General features: G+C 45.9%; 1 long non-coding RNA gene across 1 annotated transcript; it reads right to left on the reverse strand.

The window, feature by feature from the left end:
- Positions 1-8,337: 8,337 nt before the first annotated feature.
- LOC130122745 (uncharacterized) lies at positions 8,338-12,080 on the reverse strand. The gene is made up of 3 exons (XR_008811263.1): positions 12,015-12,080; positions 11,525-11,605; positions 8,338-8,777 (listed from the first exon to the last, which is right to left on the reverse strand). It is a non-coding gene; the product is annotated as an uncharacterized LOC130122745 (long non-coding RNA).
- Between the last annotated feature and the right edge of the window lie 5,679 nt (positions 12,081-17,759).

Raw genomic sequence — 17,759 nt, forward strand, 5'->3', positions numbered from 1 at the left:
TCTGAGAAATCCGCTGCACGGCGAGACGCTGTTTCTGTTCAACGACGAAGGGTCTATTTTCTCGATCCAGTTCCCTGTCTTTGTGTCAACCATTCCTTTATTGTGACCTCTGCTTTTCTGAACTCGTTCTAGATAAACGGTGTGCCCGAGCTGCCACGTTTAAAACTCCCAAATCACAACCTCGAATTCACTTCCAACTTTCTCACCCAGTTATAATACACAACACACAACGGTGCGAATGAGACTCTGAAATGAATTCAGCTTATCTGTTATTTCCTGCATAACCGGGCCCACCCCCCGAGTCTCCATCTCAGCTCCCCCTCAATACATCTGGGGTTGACTACGTTGATATGCCTCGAAGGCATTTTAAATATTCCCCACGAAAATATCTATTCATAAAGCGAGGCAACGTAATTGGGTGATTTATGACCTTTTCACACCACTGGAGCGATTAACTGAAGACATCATTCAAAGCTGTCAGTCAACCTGATTGTTCACATGGAAACGAAACACCAAAAAGCCAATAAGGAGGGCAGCTGACTTGAGAATGACGGCTTTAGAAACCATCCATTAAAGAGGCCTCTCCCAGCCTGTCAGTTTAGCCCTCAACGTGTCACGGTACAGCTTTAACTGACGGAGGGCTGAATTGGCATAAAGGGAGGCTGAATTTCAACAGAATCACAGGCTCAGGAGAAGTGTGTGCGGAGGTCTGTGTATGTGCATCAGGGCTGGGAGGATATGCTTATGTCCCGATTCGATACTAGGGTGCCGATTCGATATTGCATCGAGATTCTTTAGTGTTGCAATTCTGCAAGTACTGCGATTTGATATTACGATTGATTGTATTAAGCTGACTCATACACTTCTAGAGACCATATCGTGAGTCATATTTCCAAAAACAATGCACATCGCATGGAAGTCAGTCTTTCCCCGAGTTTCATTTCGGCAGCATCATTGCTATACTGCATGTAAAAGCGGTGAATAAAATACTTTTTGAAGCGCTACGTTTCGCTGTTCCGGCTCGTCAAGCTAGCGCCACAAGAAAATATGAACTAAAATCTTGGGCTAAAATGAATAGAGTCCCTGAAACTGCACACAGAACAAATGTGAGCCTTTAAATCGGCGGTCACCAACACTGCTCCCTGAGGGCTCTCATCCCTAATTAAACACACCTGATTCAATTAATCAAGGTAAGTAGGTGCTCAGCAGAATCAGGTGCGTTAAATGAGGGTTGAGTGAAACCAGGCAGGGAGGTAGCTCTGCAGGAGCAGGGTTGGTGACCACTGATTTAAATTAATATCCTTCACATATGAAATTGAACTTGAAAACTGTCCTTTCCCGATTCGGGAATTAAAGAAAAAAAATTATTAAAAATTTGTTAAGAAAGGAATCACAATACTTACGTGAAATTGTAGAGGAGCTCAATCAGGAGTCGTGACGACTTTCTCTTTCGGCTGCACAACGTGCACCATTTATTGTACCACTGTAAACACGGACCGAGAAAACAGCAGCTGTAAAGAAACGTTCCAACCACCTCAATAAGGGGAATTATGTATCCCTATAACCAGTGGTGGATCTAGAGATTTTTTCCTGGGGTGGCAAAGGGGTGGCAAGACTGTGTCCCAGAGGTGGCAGCTGCCACCCCTTGCCACCCTGTAGTTCCCCCCCTTCGAGGGGGAGGGGGATTCTAAATCGGTGACTTCTGTTTGAGACGAGTTTGGTGCGGGTCTCATTGACCTTCACCATGCATGTGCATAAAATATACTTTAAAAACATATTATCTGATTTATAAATGGGGTGGCAACAGGGGTGGCAAGACTGTGTCCCAGAGGTGGCAGCTGCCATCCCTTGCCACCCTGTAGATCCGCCCCTGCCTATAACCGCTACACAATGACATTTTCCCACCCCTAATGTGCATGCTTGTTAAAAAAAGAAGAAAAAAAAGACTTGCACATCAAACTTCTCCCTTCCTCCTGGGCACAGTTGACAAGTCAAGTGTGACATGGTCTGAATTGAAAGCTATCACGTCCCCGTGGCCTCCTTTCACTCAATGCCGGTTCACAGAACTTGACTATGTTCACAGCCTAATAGCACACCTGGGACGTGGCTTCAAATAAAGCTATCGTTACCCCAGATTTAATGATTAGGCGTGGTGATTTGTCTTTATTGGCCTTCGTGGACACACACGCACCTGCATCCCTAGAGCCTTTATCTGGCAACAGCACCAGGAAGAACGTCTTCGAGCTAATTGGCTCATCATGTCAAGTGTGTTCGCGCAACAAAAAAACCCCCCCACTTCTTCCGGCAGTTGGAAAGAGTACCAGCCTTCTGAAAAGGACGAGGCGGGATCGCATCCGGGGTAGCGTTTCGTGGACTTTGCGCCAACACACTCCCAGTGGCGCCCCCAAGGGGTGGCCACGGCCACCCTGATACTATCTCTGCCGCCCCCAGCCACGAGTCGCATATGCAGAATATGCTTCTTGATTATGCATAACATGCTTCTATCTGATATCTTACATCAGGTGCTGTTCATTTAAATCAATAATGTATATGTTTCTTAACTCTCATATTGACAGTTTTCCACTAGCCTATACAGTACACCACAACAGCATCATAGAATTCCTGGAATTCAGTCATGGCTTTTGGTTTTGGTGTGCCACCCCAAGATTTTCAGTGCCCCCCCCCTATGAAACATGTCTGGGGACGCCACTGCGCACCCCTGCCCACAGAGTCGAGTCTGCTCAGCGTTTTCAGCTGACGCCCATAGCGAGGTTACAAACCCCCCCCCCCTCTTTGATACTGAAGACATGCCGTAACCCGTGCCCTCCGAGCAGCGTCAAGGCTGCTTTTCATTTGATTCAATTCGCCCGGGGAATTCAGCTATTTACTTCTCAGATAAAGAGGGGTACTTACAGCCTATAAAGTAAAACTTCACTAATCATCAAGACGTCGCCGGGTTTGTAACTTTCAATTGGCTTATCAGGGGGGCCGTCCACCCCACCCCCTCCCTTCCCCTCCCCTCCCCCCCTTTGTTCCTTAGGGCAGTCTAGCTGCGAGTCTAATTACCAGAGATAATGGAGGGTGAAGCTAAATGGCACTGATGGGGTCCAGCAGAAGGTTATTAGGTGTCCTCATTAGTGCCCGACTGAATTGAAAGCAGGTCTAAGGTCTCATCCCGGTACTGATGGATGTTCTTCCTCTCGATCTGTCTTCAGAGGCCATGATTGCTAAATTTAGACCGGTTTATTTATCAGGCAGGGGATAAGGGGAGAGAGGGAGGGAGGGAGGGAGAGACATATAAAGGGAAAAAGAGCAAGAAAATTAAAAACTATTCATGTGTTTCTAACACGGTTACGACCGATTTGAAAAGTGAGTCGGTGCCATCATCTGGGGAAATGTGTTAATCACCGGGCTGAGTTCCGTTGAAAACGTTGGCCACTTTAACGTTTTGTTCGAATGAAGTGCGAAGGCCGCGCACGTTTACTCGGTCCACTGCCTGTCCGAAAGAAGGCCGCACACCAACATCTCTCAGCCATCCTGCGTCCGGCTCCACGAGTCAAACAAAAGCAGACATCAAAGCTTTGTATTTTCATTTTATTAATATTATTCATAGTTGCTCAGACACGTGTATGTACAAATACAGACCGTTTGGTAATTTTTTGTTGAATTTTCTGTTATTTATATACTGGAAAAGGGCGGGATGGAAATATTTCCCTGTGAGGGTAAGGTGTGTAAAGTGTGGGGTGGGGGGTGGGGGGAGGTGGTGGTGGTAGGGGGGGTGTGGGGTTAGGATGGGGGGGGCGAGAGGGAGAGAAAAGCGGGTGTCGTGTAGGAAGGTTATACAAGCACGTGAAGAATGGGACAGGAGGGGTGCACAAAATAATCAGGTGGTTCCTCAGTGTGTTAGGGGAGCTGGTGACGAGAGGTTTTCCCTGTACAGGATAGATCTGGGGGCCTTACCCCCCCCCAATCAAGTTTCAGAATAGGATGCACCAACCCTTAAACTGTGACCAGAACCGACATCTACTGAGGAAGAAGTGATGGAGGGACGTTTAAAAGAGAGAAAGTGAAGGGGCCCTATTGTAGCCTCTTTTTTTTTTTGGACCCCAGCAGCCGTTCCATGTAAAAGGACAATGGCAAGAGAGCGTCTCGTATACAAACTAGGCTGCCATGGCGGAGGCTGCAGGGCTAAGGCATGGGAAACGCTCTTCGTTGCCAAAGAGAGTTGTAGCTTCCCATTCACTGCGGCAACAGCGAACGAGACACGCACACGCACACGCACAAACTTTGTCACACTGAAAAAACATCCACAAACGGATGCAGACAATCTCAAAGACCTCTTGGGAAAGCAAAAAAAAAAAACAAACAAAAAGAGGACAAATAGTCAGAATAGACAGACTGCGACTAACACGAGATGAATTCAGAAAGGGTACAGGTAAGTCATCCTTGGAAGGAAAACCAAAAAAAAAAGTTTCATCTGACCCACAAATGGCCGAGCCCCACTGCAACTTTACAACAAAGGTTTACGTTATGTACATTTGTCGTCTATCACTACACAGCTTAATGACATCACTCAAAAAAATGGGAAACGCAAAAAGAAACGCACGTGATCGTGATCAGAAAATCTAACACACATGAAGGCCGAAAAGAAAGCGAAAGCGAAACACGTCTTTTTAAAATTTTTGTCTTTTTTTCCCTCTTTTCCTTTTATATATATATATATTTTGTATATATATATATATATATATATATATATATATATATATATATGTATATGTTACCAAGTCCATGCGCATGCCACACAATGAAACTGGCAAGATCCTTCCATCCAAAAGCCAACAAGGCCGCTCAGGCCGGGGACTCCGAGCTGGCCAACGTGCTTTTAAACGCCAAAGGCGAAAAGAAAAAGCACAAATACGCTGTCCATTAAGTCCACGAACGCAGTTTCCACCCTCCCTCCCCCGGCAGGATCCTTCTGTGATGAGATGACGAAGGTTGGTGATGGGCTTTGAAACATGTCACGGGTGAGCCTCTCAAGGGCCAAAGTCCAGCTGTCTGTACAAAGGTTTGCTCCATCCTCGTCACGGCTCTAAGCGTCATTACACACCCCGAGGATGGGAGCGCGCGCAACGTGGTTGTTCTGAGGACGGCGCGCGCGCACACACCCCCCCACCCCCACCCCTCGCCAAAATGCAGACGTGACGCCGCGTCCCACCTTTTTTTTCCTTTTTTTTTTTAGAAAAGACATAAGAACCAAATTAATACTTTAATATCAAACACTATGTACATCGAGAAGTCTTGCTAATAATAATAGTCATAATCAGCATCATAACAATAATAATAATAATAATAATTATTATACAGTTTTTTAACAATGGAGTCTCTCGTGTTTTCCGTTCTTTTCGTCCTCCGGAAAGGTACAAAAACAGGTACTAGCCTAGCACTACATGTTTATGTGGTTGACTACCCCAGGATACACAGTATCCAGCATTGCAAGTCGATCCTCATTTCCCAGGTTAAGGTGTGTACAGAATAAACCATGGCAATAATGACAAAGAGTAGTATCGGTAATTATAAGAGAGTACAGTTGAAGCTGGTTTCCGAGAAAGTCTACGGCCAATCTGCTGACGAGCACTCGCCTTGGATGTTGCGCGGCGCTCGTCGCCCTGCGGGGGGTGGGGGGTCCGGCTGCAGATCAGCACCTCGGTACGCGTGGACTCTCCCACCACCTCCTGAAGCTGAGCTGCTATGCTACTGCCATAGCATTGTTACTGCCGTACAAGAACAAATGGCCAAGAGCCCCAGATGACCTTTCTGGGTATTTAGAAAGAAAAAAAGAAACACAAAAAGGAAAAAGCAAGCAACAACAATGAAAACAAAGCCAAAACAAAACAGTGCATGCCTTCCGAGACTGAACCACACAGTATGCCTTTGTCGATGAAACGTGTAGTTTTCCAGTAATGTTCGGTGTTGTTTGGTTTTGTCGGGCACTCTTAACGTGTCAGCTACCTTCCCCGTTTCCATCTTTCACTCTCTTTCGTTCTTGCCGCCCTCCTCGCCCCCCGCTCCTCTCTAACTGGCAGGTCATTGGGGCTGTAAGCCCCTCGCGGTGGAACCCTACACTCCCCTCCCGAGACCCCCCAGGCCTTCCACCATCTATTTTTAATACCAGAAATAACTCCCCTTGCCGCCACATGGGGTCCACATGCCTGTCATTTTGAACCTCATTAAAGAGTCACTTAAACCTGTAACACTAGGAGTTGGAGCTGGGTGTGCGACCGCTCTCCCCCATTTCTCCCTCTATTCATTTCTCTCTGCGGGTATTTCCAAACCAATTGGTGTCCTTCCTCTAACACGACACCAACCTTGTTCCCTAAGACGGCTCGTTTCAACAGACTTAATTTATATATCTGTTACACCTTGTATGGGAGAAAAAAAAAAAACAAAAAACAAGAAAAAACCCTCCGTCCATTTAAAAAGAGAAATGTCTATTTATGCAATCCAACTGTGGGTCTGTGGCTGCAAATGGAAACAGACTACCACCCTAACGCAGCGAGTTCTCGTAAATGTAAGTGCTAACATAAACCTAGCCAAACTAGACTGATGGGAGCGGTGCTCGGCATTGTACTCTGTTGACATAATGGGTTTTCTGCAGGCTGAGGCTGTGCGTCAGGTCCGCACACGTGGCCAGACAATTGGTGCAGAAGCGGTCGGTTGTCGCAACATGTGAGCACCGGCCGACTAACGCCTGACCGTGCGTCAGGTCAGAGTTGAAGCCGCGGCGTTGCTCGAGCGGCAAAAAACTCGAGGAAAACCTTCGGATCGGTAGGCTGACGTCGGCCTATTCACAGACACTGCAATTACCATTCTCCTTCAAAAAGGCATCTCAGAGAGTTACAAAAATATAAAATGTGCAACGCCGGCTGGGTCAAAGGCAGACTTTTCAAAGCAGCACTTACAATGGTAACAAAACTGAATGGCTGTGGTGATGCAGGGGGGGGGGGGGGTGAAGCTCCAGTTGTGAAGTGAATCTTATTTTACCAATGCACTCACTTCAACGATCAATGGAGAGAGAAAAAGCAGTGGACACAAAAACGCTCATCTGAGTGCTGTTAATATTGACAAAGACCCAACTGGAATGAATGCACAATCGCTGCTATAGTCAGTGAACAAAAGTGAAAAAATGACATGGTGGCTTGTTGGGCGTGAAATTGTGCCATCGAGCTCCAAAAGACATTGATTCTTCATGTTAATAGTTCTGCACAAAGTGTCTGGCGAGAAAGTTTTAATTTAGCTCTGCAAGTCTAAAACGAAACGACTGCTCCCAGACGTGCCGCCGAGAGCCCCGAGAGCCACCGACAGCCCGCCCTCCTCAAAGCGACCACAGCATTTTATGGCACCACGAATTCCTTGACTAACTTACTCAATCATGACCAAAATACGACGCAAAAAAAAAAAGCCTCCAACGTCCACGTCAATCTATTTGATCTAGTTTTCAGCCCAAACGTTTCCCTGAAACAAGTTTTAGGGCCGCCGACCGAACGAATCCAACTCTTTCCACTGCACTGTTATGGGGTTTTAATACTTTTCAAGGAGCCAGCGCCGATACCTTGTAAGGCAGAAAAAGGAAGCTCGTTCCTTTAGGATGAGAAATGACGTGTCATTTACAACAAACGATACGACAATTTGCACTGAAAATTATTCCTTGTTTCTTTGAATAAATAGGATAATCCAAACTCAATGAAAGATGGTCGTTGTTTTTTTTTGCAGCCTTGCCTCCATTACACACACGCACGCACGCACGCACGCACGCACGCACACACACACACACACACACACACACACACACTTCAGGAGGAAATGTGCTAGACCGTCTTGAAACCGGGGTCAGCAGGCCACGTGTGCACTGTGTCTTCTCAGTGCTGTGAGCTCCAGTTTGGCTCATGACCCCATGCTAAATGCAGTCTTTTCTGTCTTTCCTGTCACTTGCACACTACAATAAAACCGAGGTGCAAAATGGTATTCATTCCACAAGGCAGAACTTTATGGTTAAGGTTATTTTGGAAAGGTTTCGTGGGAGGTCTCACTCTTATCTGATCTCCGTGTGTATCGACAATCATCTCTAAGACCATCTCTAAGAAGAATCCTAACCTTCCTACTGTGTAGTGCTTCTATGGCATACAGATCTAGTAAAGTAACTACTGTCATTGACTCTTAATGTAAAAGCATCTGTATTTTATGTATGTGTGTGTGTGTGTGTGTGTGTGTGTGTGTGTGTGTGTGTGTATGCACGCAAACATCAGTGCTGCAATGACATAGGCATGGCATAAAGGGATGTAAAATGTCACGGGAAAACAAGAATCACTAAGTGTCAAAAAACGGGATTTGGCATTTTAGTTGAAAGTTTAAGAGGGGGGGGGGAGGGGGGGGGGGACTGTCTCTCCCACTTCCAACGTCAATGTTTTTCACTCACATACGGAGAAAAGACCACTTAAATATTTGAAAAAAATAGAGGGTTCATTGAGAAACCATCTCTGATGCCCAATCCAACCACTCTGCTCTGTCCAAATCCCAACCCGTCTCTTTATCTTCAGCGTTGGGCAGGTTTAGGCCGCACCAGGTGTAGTTGCCATCCAGGGGAGAAAGGCGCTATAAGGTGAGGAGTGTTGATAGGCAGGCCAGCAGCGCAGCCAGAAGTAGACTTGCTATCCGCAGGTGGGGTGCAGCATTTGTTTCGTCGCTTCGGGAAGGCTCGGCGGATTCATGGCTGGTATCGTCTGAAGGGAAGAGGGATAAACTGGATTTATTATTCGCAGCATCTACATGTTGGTTATTTGCAACAGTTCAAGCAACAGCAAATAAGAAATAACGTCACACATAGACGCTGCACTATTACTAAAGATTTAATGCTTTTTCCCTCGTTCTCATACATATCTATAGTTCTAGTCCAGTAAGGCAGCAGATTGAAAACATGGTCAGACCTGGCTGAGTGAGGAAGCCAATTCATAAGCGGACCATCTTTATAGTCTAAAACGCATAGCACTGAATTGCTCGGTCCAGCTCTCTTCAGATGAGATCTGAAAGCCCTCCCCAGGAAAGGTACATCATCACAAAACCTGGGCAGTGAAATTAAGTCGGAGCTTTCATTGTGAAGCATTTTCAATTTATCTCCCAGGTGAGGAGTCATCTCGGTCTACCTGGCAGTGGGCTCAGTATCTGTAAGCAGCTATATGCTCACTGCACCATGGGCAAAGAGCTGGACCATGCAGATTACAGGGCAGAAATACAAGCAGACAGACAGCATGCAGGACCAATCACTAGACACATGCAAGTCTGCACAAGAGTGAGTGTGTGCGTGTGTGCGTGCGTGCGTGTGCGCGTGCGTGCATGCATGCATGCGAGTGGGGGGAGTGGGGTGGAGGCACTGTACGTTAGATGACAAGGATGAATGGATGAATTTCCTTTCTTCCAAGAGAAGCAATAGAGGATTTGGAGAAGCGGGAGAGAAGGTAAGCACACACCAAGGCAGACAGACAGAAAGGAAAACAGCATGCAAGGCAACAGAAAAACACGCAGGCAGCCAAGCAGGCAAACAAAGTATGCATGTAGGCAGACAAAAAGACAAGTAGGAAAGAAGGCAGGCAGGCGGAAATGCACAAATATGGGTAAGTCAAGCAGGCAGGCACTGACAATGGCCTGGGACTTTGCTATAATAAACCAAAGTCCTGAAATGAGCATTGTATGCATTGGTTTATATGTAAAAATGTATGTGCCCCTGCACAAATGTGTGTATGTGTCCATAAGCCTTGATCACCACAGCATGGTGAGTAGGTAGGTGCGGTGAATAAACATGGAAAATGTAATATTCTCTCCATCCCAAGATGTAAAAGGTTCCATTTTGGAAAAGTGTATTTAATGATAATGCTATGACAAACAATATTCACCAAGCTCTGTCTGTAATTAACTGCATGTTATATCGGACAGTTATCCATTTGCTCCATATTTTCCCTGAAGAGGTTCTTGGGGGTGCTTTTTTAGTCCTTAGAGTAAGCAGGGGCGGCAGTGTTGGTGGGAGGTTTCAGTTCAGTGACTAAGTTGGACACACACACACACATGCATACCTACACACACGTGTGTGTGTGTAGGTATGCATATATGTGTGTGTGTATGCATATATATATGTGTGTGCGTGCATGTATATATATATATATATATATATATGTGTGTGTGTGTGTGTGTGTGCATGTATATGTGTGTGTGTGTATGCATGTACATATACATATATGTGTGTGTGTTTATATGTATGCATGTATAAATATATATATGTATGTATGTATGCATGCATGCATGCATGTATATATATATGTGTGTGTGTGTGTGTGTATGTACATATTGTATATGTATACATATATACACATACATATATAATATACATGCATATATACATATGTATGCATGTGTATATGTGTGTGTGTGTATATATATATATTTGTGTGTATGTATGTATGTATTTATCTACATATTGTATATGTATACATATATACATACATATATAATATACATACATATATACATATGTATGTATGTGTACATGTATATATACAGATGTGTGTGCGCACGTGTGTGTATATATATATATATATATGCTAATGTCACATATTCTGATTACAGAAAAAAATGGAAAACTGTTGTTGCCTTACAAAGCTAAAGAGAAGTGACACAGCAAGTAAGGAAACCAGGAAAACTGATATCATCAATCTCATTTGTCTAACTAATCAATTCATCTCCTGTCCCGCCAAACCATGGCAGCTACATTGGCGGATGGCATCAAAGTAGGTAGCATTTATAAATGTTATTTTAGCTGATGTGATTGATACTTTAACACTAGTGAAGACCTTTGAAACACTTAAAAAGTAAGGCAGAATAACCAGAATTAGCTTTAACAACAGAGAATGTAATGATATGATGCACGGCGAGCAGTTAAACAACGACGCTCGGTGTCAGTGAAGCAAACTGTTTTACCAATACTCATTTGAAAATGTCAAATGTGCACGTTCTTAACAAGGCCAAGAGTAAAGTTGACACATACACATATTTTGCAATAGACATGTGAGGCCATATATATATATGAATGATGCAATGTGGGCGAATGCTATAGTTACATAAACGGCAACATACAAGCAACACCCATGCAGCAACAACATGACAGGACTGCAGCAACTTGAAGAGGAACAGGATCAGCGCAATAGGAACAGGATCAGTGCAATAGGGACAGGATCAGCGCAATAGGAACAGGATCAGCGTAATAGGAACAGCATCAGTGCAACAGGGACGGGATCAGTGCACCAGGGACGAGATCAGTGCAAGAGAACAGGGCAGCGGATGGGTAGCGGTCGGTGTACGGTGAACGACAGCGAGAATAAAAGACAGACAGGGGCACAAAAAGAGACGTGCTCACGAGCACACACAGAGCAGTATGGAGGACATAACATGAAGAGTCAGAGGAGCAGGAAGCCATACTAACCTCGTGGTTCTAACATATTGTCTACTTTGTCGTTTACGTCAAGAACACGGTCATGTACGCCTATAGTTTTCACACAGTTGTCTACAACAGAAAATAAGGAGAATGAGAGATCATTAGAGGTAAGCCAAATAGGTTAGTCACATTTGAAGCCCCCCCAACCCCCTCCACCCCGCCAACCCCCGGCCCTGGAATTAAACGTTCCAAGCAACAAAGCTCATGGCAACATTCAGATGAAGTATGCAGTGTACCGGATTTCACTCGATGCGTACATCTATCGTCCTTTCATGTTTCCGAAAAACATTTACTTAGCAAGTAAAGCAGTTATGATAAATGAAAGGGGGAGGGGGGTATGCTGAACAGTGAGCAAGTGGTCATTCACGGGGTAATGAAGTAATCAGAGAAGTAGACATAAACAGTTGTGCTCCTCTAACCCAGTGCACCGTTGGGCAGGCCCCGCTCCAGAAGCCCGGCGTTGCATGCAAACACTCACTTGACGGTCGGACGAAAACTTTGAGCTTCAGGCACGTTTTCCTCCCGTTCTCTGCGATGGTGGAGGCTGCAAAGCAAAGGACAAGAAGACGCACATTAGACGACGGTAAAGAGGACGTTACAGAACCTGCATGTAGAAGTGGGGATTAACAAGACCGCTCACACCTTCCATCGACGTCCAGATCAACGTGTTACGTTTTCTACGGCGAACATGTTTCCTAACCCTGTGGAGAAGGGGTTAAGCTGAGACAGTACTATTTTCTCCCCTGAAACCTTTATTAAAAGTAGAAGAAGAAAAGAAAAAAGAAAAAAAGAAAAGGAGGAACAGATAGTTAATTATGGTTATGCTGACTCTTAAGTGGATTAGGTAGGGTTAGTCATGGTGGTTGTAGGATTGTGGCCGGAAAGCGTTTGCAGATGGGCCGGGGCAGAGCAGGCTGCTCACAGTCAAACCCGAACCGTATCAGACGGTACCAGAGAACCGCTCAGCGAGGACGAAAAGGACCTCGGTTGCCTTCCGGCTTCTCTCAGAGAGACCCTCGACACCGGAAGACGCGCCCTTGGATTCATTTACAACCTCGGCCATTACAGATTCGCCCCACCGTTGTGCGGGTTGTTGTCGGCGCTCGGGACTCGGCAACGGAGGCAACGTTCACACACTTCGGATGTGTTTGCTGTCGCGTCCGTATGGTTTGTGGTTGGTGCCAGGAAATGAGCCCTTTCCTGTCAAAACCATAGGGTGTGAATCTCTGGGTATTTGCTAGTGGCACGCCGAGGTTTCGTTACCATAATGGTTGTATCACATACCATAAAATATCCCTGTGGGGTGTGCGTGTGCGTGTGTGTGTGGTTAACCACTAATTGTCTTGCAGTGAGGCACCAGGTGCTGTCTCCTGTGGACAAAGACTGGGGTCAAACACAAGTTTGCTGGACCAAGCTCTGATGATGGCTGCTCACATCTATCACGGGTAGGGAACACGGTTTAAAAATATACTTTGCTGCCGTCTCATGTCAGGACCCATATCAAAAGGAGGGCAGCATTTTGAAACACATGTCCACCCGTGTTTATTCTACCCCCGACCCCCGGCTTCTAGGAGCAGCCGGAAAGCATAGCCGCTCTCCAATCAGCGAACTGTCTTCCGGACACCATTTCGTGTCTTCGGAGCACCGCTCCCCTGCAGAGGCACTGAAGCCGAGCATTTTCCAAGGGCCACCATTTGGGATCTGTCATCTCCTCTCCAGTGATCCTTAACCTGACCCCCCCCCCTCCTCTCCCTTTCCTCCCCTTCTCTCCCAGCTGTGTCCCCTCTCTTCTCTTCTGTCAGCATGGCCAGATCAATTCATCAGAGCTCAACTTACTTGCAAGCGGGTGCCCTCGCCACTTGCACACACACACATGCATATGCACAAATGAAACACACATACACACACACACACACGCACGCACAAGATGTGGATTTCTAGGACAGAACTGTCTACTGGGGTTGGTCTACATTCGCTTGCTCTGATAACAGCTTCTACAAGTCCCCGGTCTCCTCCCGGTCTGCGGAGGGTTCTGCATTGAAAACTGTTTCGGTGCACAGCACCCTGGGCACGAAATCAGCATTAAGTTCATTTTGCAGGGGAAACAAGGGGAACGTTGAGGCAGTGGAAAAACCACCAAGCTGTTTCTCTTCTCAGCGGATGTGTTCATTAAGAGTACTATTGACTTGTGACTGTAGGGGGAAAAGAAAAAGAAAAAGAAAAGAGGGAGACAGAAGAGATGGAAATCTATTCCCTCCGGTTCATTTCACTTTTCTCTGGCATGTTTTTTAATCCTGATTTTAGAAAAAAAATCTAAATGCCAATTGCTTCGTAACTGCCCCCTCCGTGTTCGTTCAGTCTCCCTTCGTTTTACAATCCCTCCTCCGCACCCACCCAAGGTCTCCTTCTGTCTCTCCCAGCTCTCGACCTCTCGGTTGCCTCGTTAATGTTGTCAGTTCATCAGCTCTAATCTGTTTCTAAGCCGTGTGTCAGTGTGTGGGAGAGGTGAAAGGGAGATCAGATGCTCCTTTTTTTTTTCGAAGCTCTTTTTTTTTTACCAGACACTGGAGAGAAAGGGAAAGAAAGGCAGGCCTTATTAATTCGGTGTGGAGGCCACCGATGACACACTAATGATCCCAGGCCGGCCTCTCCCACAAAGTCAAACACACACACAAACACACATGTAAGACTCTTTTCACTGCCCCACTTTTCTTGTTTTACAGCTTTGCGCGACGATATTCTCACATTCCTCACTATTTGAACACACGCACACACACACACACACACACACACAAACACACACATACACCACCACCACCACCACCACCATCTCCAGATGTCTTATCTTCGTCATCGTTGTGGGCAGATCTGAGTCGAGGCTATCGACACCAGCCACTTAGCAAAGACAGCCGATCAAACGAGAAGCATGGCTATGATGAAAATGGCAGCCAGCATGTGGAAGCCTCTGCCGTGATGACAGTGTAGGGGGGGGGTGCTGGGGTCTGCACATTTAGCCACTTCCATCCCACTCCTTTGCAATAACAAAATCATTAAAACTTGAGGCGATAGTAAAGATAGCTAATAAAGCTATAGAATAATAAATATAATATAAATATAAGTATAAATAAACAAGTAAATATATATATATATATATAATGCATATACATACATACATACATACACACACACACAAACACACACACACACACACACACACACACATATATATATATATATATACATATATGTAAATATAATGTAATAAAGTATATGTGGTGACCTCTGTAGCAGGGTACAAAATACACAGTATATAAACTGAGTTTGTTGACTCCAACAGTTTTGCTTGGTAAGTAAAAGATAAGTGGTCAAACACAGCTCTGAAGTCTCCCAGTGCTCTGCTCTTTATAAAGTACATACCACTGTATCGTTTTAATAACATGTGCATATTTCACCTTTTCACCACAATGCTAATGGTCCGATGTTATTTGTGACTATTTTTACTGGAAAGGTCCTATTCTGCACTGTTTTGAAAAGTCGAAGAAAGACGTTGACCTGAACACAGCTCTGCCCATCGTCACCCATCATTAAACATGTTGTAAAGGGCTGAGTGGTGCGGCTTTAAATTCTCGATAACAGAAGATTCAACCTCGGCTTCGCATTCCTTTCCTGGCGGCAGCTCTTCATTCTCACTCGGGGCCCTGATGAGGACCCCTACACCCCCGGTGCAAGCCTTCCACACCGGTGCCTGTTTATTTTGCATTAACATGCTGCAGAGGGTCGGCTTATTGTTCTTGTCAGGCCGAAACATCAACACCTGCTCTTCTGGTTCGCATCAGGCCCACAGCCTCAGCCATCAATCCATCCAGGCTCGGCGACTGGCTGCTTTGAAGGACAGGGGCCTTGAATGGATGGCCCTAAAGACAAGGGTGCGAGGTCAGGTTACTCCTCCAAGCCGCGTCCCCCTGGCTGGTAATGGCCGGTCCCCTCGGTACACTGCATTATGCAGCAGCATTAAGGCGAATGGAACGAATCAGAATCCAATTACGGAAGAACAAACAGGTGGGCTCAGTGCGGCTTAGGCGCGGTATTGTTTCAATCACAGCCCAAGCCAAGGCGCATCGCAATTGTAACGTTATCTGGCAAACACATTTCCTTTGGCTTTCAATAGGCAAGTCGACGGCACATTCCAGACGCGAGGACATAAAAACTGTCTATCGGGAGACAGGAAGCTCAAAAGGCCCCCCGCTAAGTTAGATTGAAAATATAAAGTTATGATGGATGATTCTTTGTTGAACATTTTAGGGAGTGGTAATGATACAGCTGTTAAAAAAAAAAAAAAAAAAAAAAACACTGGGGAGAGTCAATCAAGCTAGTTTAAGAGGCTTTGCCCGCTATTTTCCACGAGTTTAGATGAAATCCGCAGTCATCTGGAGGCTTTCATGGTCAGTGAACCGTAGCCGGGCTTTGGCACTTCCAACACAACCACAAGGATAATTCAATATTGTAGATTAGCGGGCGAAATGAGACAATTGGCTTAAAATCTTTTCTCTTTTCTTTTTTTTGTTAGATCGAAAGTCATGCAGATAAGACTCTGCCATAACATAATCGTCTGGATGTCTCCGCAGGAAAAGACGGGCGCGAGCCAGCACGGGCTTGTTGTCACGTACAGTCGTGTAATCCACCGCTTTGACAACTATGTTAGAGATGCTCCCCGGACAACGCCGCATATACACCGCGGACAGTCACCCGGACCATCTACGTCATATGTACCGTTTCAGCTATGCCTGTGAACCTTCTTTCCCCCTGCCGAGTGCGCCCGCCCTCAACGTTTGTCGCCGGTTTGTATGCCAACACATGACATGTGGCCATGGCAGCATCGTATTAGCATGCGTTTAGTTTGTGTAGGGTCTCCAGCTGCCTTTAATAATGGCGCTCTAAGCCTTTGATCCCCGCTCGTTTGTTGGGATGGGAGAGGCTAAATAGGAAGGCCCCGCCGCGCTCGGTCCGGGGCTGAACATTCCTTGTCGGCCGTCTTCGCCAGCCCGCTGAAAATCAGCCCCGCCGGCCTTGTTGTCTTTGATTCCCAGGGATTAACCCTGTCGCTCGCACCGTAAAGGCCTAGTCTGAGTTTACATAGAGCGCTGTCCAGGACGGTGGATACACCGACACACACACACCGACACAACGACCCACACACACACACACACACTCCCCCCCCCCCAACTTTATTCCATCTCGTACGCATATCTTCCTAATTAGGTGGTTAGATAGCAGCCAGAAGACATTCATTCTGCCCGCGTTCAGACGTTACTGCTGGGACTCATTACCAGCGTGTCCCTTGGTTTCAGGGTATGGAAACAAAATAAGAGAGTGGGCACCGCGCACAAGGAAACTGAGGCCGAAAGAGGTTTTGAACAGAAAAAAGAAAATGTTTCGTATTGGCATGAACCCCCCCACCCACCCCGCCCCGCGGGTGATAGCAACTGTTTTTCTGTCCAAGATCATCAGTCCTCCATTCTACACACACACACACACACACACGTATGCAGGCACCACAAACACAAACACACACGTATGCAGGCACCACAAACACAAACACACACGTATGCATGCACACACACACACACACACACACACACACACACACACACACACACACACACACAGGTATGCAGGCACCACAAAGACAAACACACACGTATGCATGCACACACACACACACACACACACACATGTATGCATGCACACACACACGCAAACACATATACACATATGCAGTGCAAATACAATTGTATTATGTCCTTGCATGTGTACAAGTACACAGACCAACACGAGAATTGTCAATTATATATTCCAACAATTACACAGTGGCGTACTTTTCTATCAAAACAGTTTGAAGCTCCTTGATCAAAAAGAAGAGTAAGAAAAAGAAAATAATGATGACAAAAAAACAAAAAAATAATAATATCAGAACTGCAGACCTGCAGAGCGGCACACGCACCCAGTGTGTGTGTGTTTGTGTGTGTGTATATGTGCATATGTTTGTATGTCCGCATATGTGCGTGTGTGTTCACACACAGAGTGTGTGTGTGTGTGTGTGCCTTGCACGCACAACTGAACATGTTGGTGTAAGGAGACGGACGAGGCGATCCCGGGAGGGGATCCGTTAACCAGATGCTACTACAGTGAACACACAATGGGAGGGAGAGAGGGAGGAAGGAGG

This window comes from Lampris incognitus, chromosome 1 (assembly GCF_029633865.1).
Source record: "Lampris incognitus isolate fLamInc1 chromosome 1, fLamInc1.hap2, whole genome shotgun sequence".
Classification (NCBI taxonomy): domain Eukaryota; kingdom Metazoa; phylum Chordata; class Actinopteri; order Lampriformes; family Lampridae; genus Lampris; species Lampris incognitus.